At 44.8% G+C, this 10794-nt stretch overlaps 1 pseudogene; it reads left to right on the forward strand.

The window, feature by feature from the left end:
* Positions 1-1713: 1713 nt before the first annotated feature.
* LOC133773102 (U6atac minor spliceosomal RNA) lies at positions 1714-1853 on the forward strand (annotated as a pseudogene).
* Positions 1854-10794: the final 8941 nt, after the last annotated feature.

The following is a 10794-nucleotide window of genomic DNA, read 5'->3' on the forward strand; positions in this document are numbered from 1 at the left end:
TACAAAACAGCCTGGTGATTGCACCAAATCAGACTGTAGACCAATGGAATAGAATAGAAACTCCAGAAATTAATCCATGCATCTACAATCAACTAATCTTCGACAAATTAGTTAAAACAATTCCCTGGATAAAGGACAGTCTCTTCCATGAATGGTTATAGGAAAATTGGATTTTCACATGCAGAAATTTGAAACAATACCCCTACCTTACACCCCCTACAAAAATCAACTTCACAGCAGGCCAGGGATCTAAACATAAGACCTGAAACCATCAAATTACTAGAAGCAAGCATAGGGAAAATGCTGTAAGAAGTTGGCCTAGGCAAACACTTCTTGGATAAGACCTCAGCAGCATCAACAATAAAAGCAAAAATAGATAAATGGGATTACATCAAGCTAAGAAACTTCAGCACAGCAAAGGAAATAATTAACAAACTGAAGAAGCAGCTGGCAAATGAGAGAAAATATTTTCAAACTATCCGTAAGATAAAGGATTAATACCTAAACTATGTAAGGAACCAAGAAACTCAACAGCAAAACAACCAACCCAGTTAAAAAATGGACAAAGAATATAAATGGGCATTTTTCAAAGGATGAAGTGCAAATGGGCAACAGATACATGAAAAAATGTTCAGGATCACTTGCCATCAGGGAAATGCAAATCAAAACAACAATGAGGTTTGATCTCACCCCAGTTAGCAAGGCCATTATCCAAAGATAAAAAAATGACAAATGCTCAATTTGTTGGGTCAACAACAGGAGCCACTGTGCACTTGCTCCTCATGTGGGATCTCTGTCCTTAATGTGCTGTACATTTTGATTTAATGCTATAACTAGTACTGAAACAGTATGTTTCACTTTGTGTTTCTATGTGGGTGCAAACTGTTGAAATCTTTATACTAAATTGATCTTCTGTATATAAAGAGAATTGAAAATGAATCTTGATGTGAATGGAAGGGGAGAGGGAGCGGGAGAGGGGAGGGTTGCGGGTGGGAGGGAAGTTGTGGGGGTGGGAAGCCATTGTAATCCATGAGCCGTACATTTATACATGAGCCGTAAATTTATATTCATTAAATAAAAGTTTAAAAAAAATGACAAATGCTGGTGGGGTTGGGGAGAAAATGGTACCCTAATACAATGTTGGGAAGAATACAAATTAGTTAGGGAAAAATCCTGGAGCAAATTCAGTTTACCTGTAGGCCAGTCTTCTCTTTTTCTTTTAAACCATACTATTATGTGATCCCTCTCTCTTGGATCCAGACCAGTTTTACAGCCATTACTGGCTTACCCTCTCCACATGTGCAGGCAGGACTGGGGGAGTAATCTCACCATATCATGACTCCCTGGATCCTGGCTGTTCCTCCTTAGCTGACTCTCCATCACTGGTTACCAATGTACACACCACCAAATTCTCCCACTTGTCATCATGTTCACCCATCTGGGTAACCTGCATCTCTCTCCCAATGCACTTGATTTTGTTGAATAAAGAGAATCTGTTCTTGGCCAAAAGGAGGGAAATGATTCCACTGGATTAAGCCAAAACACATTTCTGTCTAATTTACTATGTTTAAGGGTCCTACCGCATGGGGCAGTTTAAAATGAAAGGCGATTGTGAGCAAACTTGTTTTCTCCCCAAGGAATATTACAATGGATGTAACACTGCCTCCTCTTTCAACATGAGGACCATAGACAAACCAGAGGAGAGACAGTCCAGTGTTGTATGAAAGGAGAGAGAGTTAATACTCCCCTTGACAAGGATGAAAGAGACCCTTGGGGCTGACCACACACGTACAGTTAAGGAGAGACAGTCCATGGTCCCCACTGCCTGGTGGCCATTGAAGCCCTGTTGATTTCTGGGTTAGCAGGATCCCACAGGCAAGTGCTTATTTTCTTGACATCATTAACCACTATGAAAGGGAAAAACTCAAGTTCATCTGCAACCTGAAAACCTGAAATACTGCTAATTGCCCACAAGGAGGCTCCATTGTCAAGTACAACGATTTTCAAAGCGGCAAACACTTCCACCATTTTCTAAAGCAGTACATCAGGGTGCATTAAACTTTCATGGTTATATGCTTATTGAAAACAGTGTGGTTCTCGTCATCATATTAAAAAGCAATACGTCACCTTAGTACTATGAAAAGCTAAGCCATGTATCATACGTTAAATCCACAATTTAAATGAAGCTTAGTACACAGAACATGACAGTTTGTTTCTGTTGGGGGAGGAAGGTGGGAGGTTGGTGATTGTAACAAAAAGAAATTTTCTTATGCTTCAGTTACTCCCTGTGACCCGAGAGTTGTCATACAGAGTCAACCTTGACTCTCCAAGTCTGATAAGAAGATTAATTTTGGTTAAAGTGTTCACCTTTGCAAAGCAAAACAAGATTAGTTGTTCCGTAGCTGTGTCTAATCAGTGGCACACATGGCCACGGCATCATTTTAACATTATTCCTGAGAATTGGGCAGTGAGGGACTGGTGGTGTGCAGCAGGTTCCGCTGTGGCCTGTGACCCAGCATCCCATATCAGAGAACAGGTCCAAACCCTGGCTGTTCCACTTCTGATCCAGCCTCCTGCTAACACCTGAGAAAGCAGCAGAAGACGGCCCAAGTGCCTGGACCCTAGCCACCCAAGTAGGAGACACAGATGGAGATCTAGGGTCCTGCCTTCAACGTGGCCCAACCTCAGCTGTTGTGGCCGTTTGGAGAGTGAACCAGAGGTTAGAATAGCTTCCACTGTTTCCCTTCTGATTTTCTGCCTTTCAAGTGAATAAAATGTCTTTTAAAAAATTACAGTGGGCCGGTGCCGCAGCTCACTAGGCTAATCCTCCGCCTTGCGGCGCCAGCACACCAGGTTCTAGTCCCGGTCGGGGCACCGATCCTGTCCCGGTTGCCCCTCTTCCAGGCCAGCTCTCTGCTGTGGCCAGGGAGTGCAGTGGAGGATGGCCCAAGTCCTTGGGCCCTGCACCCCATGGGAGACCAGGAGAAGCACCTGGCTCCTGCCATCGGATCAGCGCGGTGCGCCGGCCGCAGTGCGCCAACCGCGGCGGCCATTGGAGGGTGAACCAATGGCAAAGGAAGACCTTTCTCTCTGTCTCTCTCTCACTGTCCACTCTGCCTGTCAAAAAAAAAAAAAAAATTAAACAGTGGATATTTCTGGTTGATGTACTGTCTTAAAATGTTGATGACAACATTTCTGGATAACCATAAATGTATTTGAAGTATTTAGATAGGAAGTAAGACTACATACATGCAAAATAACCTGTTACGATTTCTCCTGGGGCTGCTGCTGTGGTGTAGTGGGTAAAGCTGCTTCCTGCGATGCTGGCATCCCATAGGGGCACCAGTTCGAGTCCTGGCTGCTCCACTTCTGATCCAGCTCTCTACCAATGGCCTGGGAAAGCAGTGGAGGATAGCCCAAGTCCTTGGGCCCCTGCACCCAAGTAGGAGACACAGATGAAGCCCCTAACTTCAGGCTGGCCCAGCCTCAGCCGCTGTGGCCAGCTTGGGGGAGTGAACCAGCAGATGGAACATCTCTCTCTTTCTTTCTGTGTCTCTGCCTCTTCCTCTCTGTAGCACTGACTTTCAAATAAATAAATAAATCTTAAAAAAAAAAAAAAAACTAATGAAGATGGATCCTCCACCGTAGACTGCCTCAGGGCACTGGAAAAGGTGAGATTCCCTTAGAAGTCGCTCTCCACAAGACAAGGGCAGGACGGGCGTGTCCGCCTAATGCATGGCTTATCTTCATTACGTGAAATATCTCTGCAACAGGACAATCATTCTTTCCACATTAAAGTCTCATAAATTTATTTTTTAAAGATTTATTTATTTATTTGAAACAGTGGTGGTGGGGGGTGGTTACAGAGATCTCCCATCTGCTAGTCCACTCCCTGAGTGGCCACAACAACCAGATGGGAACAAGGCTGCAGTCAGGAGCCCGGCTCCCACTTGAGTGGCCACAACACCAGATGGGGACAATGCTGCAGTCAGGAGCCGGGCTCCCACTGGAGTGGCCACAACAACCAGATGGGGACAAGGCTGCAGTCAGGAGCCGGGCTCCCACTGGAGTGGCCACAACACCAGATGGGGACAAGGCTGCAGTCAGGAGCCGGGCTCCCACTGGAGTGGCCACAACACCAGATGGGGACAAGGCTGCAGTCAGGAGCCGGGCTCCCACTGGAGTGGCCACAACACCAGATGGGGACAAGGCTGCAGTCAGGAGCCGGGCTCCCACTGGAGTGGCCACAACACCAGATGGGGACAAGGCTGCAGTCAGGAGCCGGGCTCCCACTGGAGTGGCCACAACACCAGATGGGGACAAGGCTGCAGTCAGGAGCCGGGCTCCCACTGGAGTGGCCACAACACCAGATGGGGACAAGGCTGCAGTCAGGAGCCGGGCTCCCACTGGAGTGGCACTGCTTTCCACTGCCTTCTCAGGCACGTTTCCAGGCAGCCGAGCCGCCGAGCCTCCAACCGGCGCTCCAATAGGGGATGCCAGTGGTAGCCCACTTCACCATGACACAGGCCCTTAAGTCAGGTAACTGCAAGATCCCCGTGTCAGTAAAAAAGTATTAAACAGGGCCACAGAAGATGAGATCCCCAGTAAACTCTCTGTGTCTTCCAAATTTCCTGTGACCTCTTTGAGGGGAGAAGGGAAAGAAGGGAAAAATAAAGAGGAGACTAAAGAGAAATAGAAAAAAGAGTGAGGAAGGAGAGGAAGGAAGAGGAGAAAGGAAATGAAAATGAAAAAGAGAAGGGGAGAGGGAGAGAGGAGTTGGTTGCAATACAGGGGTTGGAGCAATACAATCTCTGGCATGGTTTAGCTCAACATCTATTTATTAAGCAGCTACTATGATCTAGCCTCTGGTTAGAGCTTCTGCAAAAGAAGGTTATTTTTGTTTTATGGAGCACAAATATAGAGTGGGGATGCACAAAATTCTTTAAATACAGTCAATTAGATTGCAGATTCTCTCTGTCGTTACATTATTGTTCTCATCCTCCATTAGTTCTAGCCATAAGCCAAGCAAGTATAAATGAGCTCTAGGCTATTAAATTATATCATTGTCTCAGAAATAGCTTCCAGTTTAATTTTATTTGTCCTTTTGCTTTCTTAATCCAAACGATGTTTTTGCATTACTGCATGTCTGCATATTTTATTAAAGAGCTGATAAAAAGATATTATTAATTTCCAAATAATCTACTTGATTAGCCTATTGGCAAAAATGTTCTTTAAAAATGTGGAGGGGGGCTGGCGCCGCGGCTCACTAGGCTAATCCTCCGCCTTGCGGCGCCAGCACACCAGGTTCTAGTCCCGGTCGGGGCACCGATCCTGTCCCGGTTGCCCCTCTTCCAGGCCAGCTCTCTGCTGTGGCCTGGGAGTGCAGTGGAGGATGGCCCAAGTGCTTGGGCCCTGCACCCCATGGGAGACCAGGAGAAGCACCTGGCTCCTGCCATCTGATCAGCGCGGTGCGCCAGCCGCAGCGCGCCTACCACTGTGGCCATTGGAGGGTGAACCAATGGCAAAAGGAAGACCTTTCTCTCTGTCTCTCTCTCACTGTCCACTCTGCCTGTCAAAAAAATAAAAAATAAAAATAAATTTAAAAAAATGTGAAGGGGAAAAAGAATCATGAATGGATGTTGTTTTAAATCAATAATTGGGAAAGATGCAAGACAAACAGAATCTGAAATTAAATACAGAATGTTAGATTTAGCATGAACCTGATAACTTGATGACCTATTTTACAAAAAAAAAAAAATCAAATACTTATGCATTAAACATTTCAGTTGGTAACAGAGGTGAACTTGGGGTCACCACTGTCAAATAATTTCTAGACAATTTCCAGATTGGTTCGTTGCCTTGGGTGCCAAGGGAAGCTAATCACCTTTGTGCATCTACAACTTACCTACATATTTTCAAACTGTAGGTGAGATAGTTACAATGTTCACAGTCCAGCATGGACACAGATACATAATCCTGGCTGAGGCAATAGCTGACCTAATTGTAGAGAAACAGTAGGTCCTTAACGTGGAATAGTTTCCCCGGGATCCATTAAACACTGAGCTACTTCTCTGGAGGAAATAGTATGACCAACTTCGTCCGCCAATGACATAGCTTACATGAGAAAGGCCATAGAGGAGTTTTCTCCAGAACCCAATTCTCTGCTTTTGCAGAATTTCCAGCATTTCTAAAATGGTGTGTTGATGTGCTGGTTTCCAACACCTTGTCGAACGCATGTAGAGGATACAGTCTGAAGGAGGTGTCAGTTTTTAGTACACATTGAAACAGCCTTGGTCATATTGTGAGACTCAGGGAGGAGCATGAAAATGTGGACTCTAAGTTCTGGCTTCCCCAGAGTGAGCACTTGTCCACTGCATCTCACACAAGCTCGGGTTTTTGGGGAGTCACCTATGGAGGCATCTCGGGGTATTTACTTGACTGATTTTGACAGTCAAGGACCCATCCAGACCCTGAGCAGGGGTCAGTTTGAACAGTGATGATGGTCCCCTCCAGGCAAGCCACTGAAACCAGTGAAGGCCCCCACCTAGGTCAAGAAAGGTTCCGGGGGCTGGCACCATGGCGCAGTAGGTTAATCCTCCACTTGTGGTGTGGCATCCCATATGGGTGCCAGGTTCTAGTCCAGGCTGCTCCTCTTCCAATCCAGCTCTCTGCTGTGGCCTGGGGAAGCAGTGGAAGATGGCCCAGGTGCCTGGACCCCTGCACCCGCATGGGAGACCAGGAGGAAGCACATGGCTCCTGGCTTCGGATCAGTGCAGCTCCAGCCATTGTGGCCATTTGGGGAGTGAACCAATGGAAAGAATACCTTTCTCTCTGTCTCTCCCTTTCACTGACTGTAAGTCTACCTCTCAAATAAATAGATAAAATCTTTTTAAAAAAGAAATATTCTGAATGAGTTATCGAAAAGGGGGATGGGGAACATCAAGTTTAACATCTGGGGGTCGGCACTGTGGTGCAATGGGTTAAAGTTCCAGCCTGCAGCACTGGCATCCCATATGGGCACTGGTTTGAGTACCAGCTGCTCCTCTTCTGATCCAGGTCTCTGAAATGGCCTGGGAAAGCAGTGGAAAACGACCCAAGTCCTTGGGCCCCTGCACCCACGTGGGAGACCTGGAAGAAGCTCCTGGCTCCTGGCTTCAGATCAGGGAAGCTCCAGCCTTTGTGGCCACCTGGGGAACCAGCAGATGGAAGGCCTCTCTCTCTCTCTGGCTCTACCTCTCTCTGTAACTCTTTCAGATAAATAAAATAAATATTTTTTAATAAATAAAAAAGTTCAACATCTGACATCAACTGCAGTAGCAGGGATTTTATGTTGTCCCACCAACTTCCCCTTTGCGAGTTTCCTTAGGAAAAGAGACCAGCCAGAAGAAAGTTAGACCCAGAGGGAGTGAAGGTTATATTCAAAGCAAATGGCTCCAAGCACTGCAAGTGGTGGACAGTGGTGGGTATTGTGATGTCCACTTCAGGACTAAGACACTCATGTCCCCAGGGGCCAGCATTGTTACCCACTGACAGCTGGTGGCAAATTCCTCCCAAAGACTTGCCCTCGGGTGAAAGGGATTTCTTCACCCCAGGCTGCACCTGCCCCTCAAGAACATCCCACCTCTGATGGAGTGGTCGCTGTGAGGCGCACAAACCAAACCATCCTGCTTGATTTGGGACAACTCAGGCGCTTACAGCTTCCAAGCTCCCTTTGGGATTATTGACTGAGGTCTTTTTTTCCAAGTTCATTGCAGTTCAACTTTTGCCCAATCTTTCTTCATAACAGTTGATAATTTTTATTCCTAAAACCATTCCATAGTGAACTTCCTGTACATTACCCTCTGTTTTTGTGGGTTTTCTTCTGGGAAATATGACATAAAAAGAGTTTCCTGTTAACTATTTTTTTCCTGTTAACTATTTTTTAAGATTTATTTATTTATTTGAAAGGTAGAGTTACACAGAGAGAGAGGGAAAGAGAAGAGAGAGAGAGAGAAAGAGAAAGAGAGAGAGAGTTCTTCCATCCTCTGGTTCACTCCCCAAATGGCCACAATAGCTGGAGCTGGGCCCATCCGAAGCCAGAAGCCAGGAACTTCCTCTGCGTCTCCTATGTGGGTGCAGGGGCCTGAGCACTTGGGCCGTCCTCCACTGCTTTCCCAGGCACGTTTGCATGGAGCTGGATCAGAGCTGGATCATCTGGGACTTGAATCGATGCCCATATGGGATGCTGGCACTGTAGGCGGTGGATTTACCAATTAAGCCACAGTGCTGGCCCTGGGCCAAGTGTCTTTTCAAAGATACTTTTCATAGAATCCCAGTTGCTCACTAGTATCTGTTATGGCTTACTGGCTTTTTAAAGTCTGTTTATTTGAAAGGAAAGGAGGAAAAAAGAGAGGGAGAGGGAGAGGGAGAGGGAGAGGGAGAGGGAGAGGAGTAAGGGGAAGGAGTGAGAGGGAGAGAGATGAGGAAATTAGAGATTTTTCTATCTGCTGATTCACTTCCCAAATGCCTGCAAGAGCTGGGGGCTGGGCCAGGCTGAAGCCAGGAGCCCAGAACTCCATCTGGGTCTCTCACGTGGGTGGCAGGGACACAAGCACTTGAGCCATCACCTGCTGCCTCCCAGGGTCGCATGTCAGGAAGCTGGGTTGGCAGCAGAGCAGCCAGGACGTAAGCCAGGTGCCGTGATGTCAGATGCAGGTGTCCCAAGCAGCGGCTTAACACACTGCACCGCACTGCTTGCCCCTATTGTTTAATTTTAATAGCAACACCCTAATAGGTGTGAAATGGTACCTCACTGCTTTATTCTTGCATTTCCCTAGTGATTGATGATGTTGAACATCTTTTTCTAAAAAATAACTCATTAACTGGGGGGTGGGGTGGGGGTAGACAGAGAAACTACTCTCCTTTGGTTCACTCCCATGGCCCAGAGCTGGATTGGGACCAGAGACAGGAGCTGGGAACTCAAGCCCCGTCTCCCATGTGAGTGGTAGGAAGTCAATTGCTTGAATCATTGCCACTGCCTCCCAAGGTCTGCAATGGCAGGGAGCTGGAGTCCAGAGCTGGAGCCAGGTACTGACCTCCAGTGCGAGACACAGCTGTCTTCACTGGCATCTTGATGACGGCCAGATGCCCGCCACTGAACTTCTTGTTAGGCGCTTCTCAGCCATTTGTACATCTGCAGGAAAATATCTCCTCACTTCATGCCCATTTGTTAATTGGGTTACAGATCATTTCATTGTTGATTTATAAGAATTCTTTGTGTTTTTTGGACAGGACATTCCTATTAGATGTCTAGATTTTAAATATTTTCTCTTATTTTCTGAATTGCCTTTTCACTTTTTTGAAAGCCAAGAGTCTTTACTTCTCATGAAATTCAGTTTATCTATTTTTGATGTTATTTTACTGCTTGCTATTTTCTGGGTATATTTGAATAGGCCTACTTCAAGATTTCAAAGGCTTATTTATATCTGTGCCACCTATTAAGTGTTTTATATTTTTTAAGTCTTTAATTTAGATCTATTTTGGATGAATTTTTGTAGGTAATGTGAGGTAGGAGTCCAAATTTATTCTTTTATATGTAGATGTTTTGTCACAGCACCACTTGCTAAAAAAGTTATTCTTTCCTCATTGAGTTATCTTGAGGCCTTTGTTGAAATTGATGTAAATATGAGGATTTTTGTCTGCACTCTCAATCCATTTCAGAATATATACTGACCCTCATGCTGCTGCCACTCTGTCCTGACCTGCAGTGTTATGGCAGAGTGCTGAAATCACGAAGTATGAGTCCTTCAGTTTTGTTCTTTCTGCTTTTTTTTCCCCCAAGATTGTTTCTAAACCTCTTGTATTTCTGTATAGATTTTAGAATCAGCTTGTCAATTTTTGGTGAAGGCCAACCAGGGATTTGGGAGGCATTTCACTGAATCTGAAAATCAGTTTAAGGAATATGCCATCTTAACAATATTGTCTTCTGATCAGTGAACACAGCATGCTGTTCCACTTTCAGGTGTTTCATTGTTTTCAACAATGTTTTGTACTTTTCAATGTATGGATTTTGCACTTTTTTGTTAAATTTTTGCTTAAATTTTTTATCATTGCAAATGGACTTTTTCCTAATTTCATTGCTTATTTATAGAAATACAGTAGATTTTTTTTCTGTGAGTATATGGTCTTTTATCCTGAAAACTTGCTGAACCTATTAATTAGTTCTAGTAGGGGTTAGTGGATTCCCTAGAATTTTCTATAGAGACCATGTCATCTGTAAATACAAATAGTTTTACTTTTTCCTTTCTAAGCTGGATGCCTTTTATTTCATTTTAAAGTCTAATTTCTGCAGATACTACCTTCAGTACGATGCTGAATAGAAGTGGTGAGAGCAGACCTGACCTTGGGGAAAGTATCCAGTCTTTCCTCCTTCAGTATTAGCTCCAGGCTTTTAGATTATACTCCTCACCAGGTTATGGAAGTTCTCCTCTAGTCCTAGTTCACCACCTATTTTTATGATGGAAGAATTCTGGATATTGTCAAGTGCTTTTTATGCATCTGTTGAGATGATGATGTGATTTTTGCCCTATAATCTAATAATATGATTGATTGATTAATCCAGCTTTGCATTCCAAGGAAGAATAGTACATAATAGTGGTAATGATTCATAATCCTTTAATGTTGAATTGTCTATTTCTCTCTTTAATTCTGCAGTTTCCAATCATATGCTTGCAGTCTCTGCTGTTAGTTGCACATTAGTTTATCATTGTTATGTCTCCTGATGGGTTGGCTCTTCTATCATTATCAGCATGTTTC

The sequence above is a fragment of the Lepus europaeus genome, chromosome 13 (genome assembly GCF_033115175.1).
Source record: "Lepus europaeus isolate LE1 chromosome 13, mLepTim1.pri, whole genome shotgun sequence".
Lineage (NCBI taxonomy): Eukaryota > Metazoa > Chordata > Mammalia > Lagomorpha > Leporidae > Lepus > Lepus europaeus.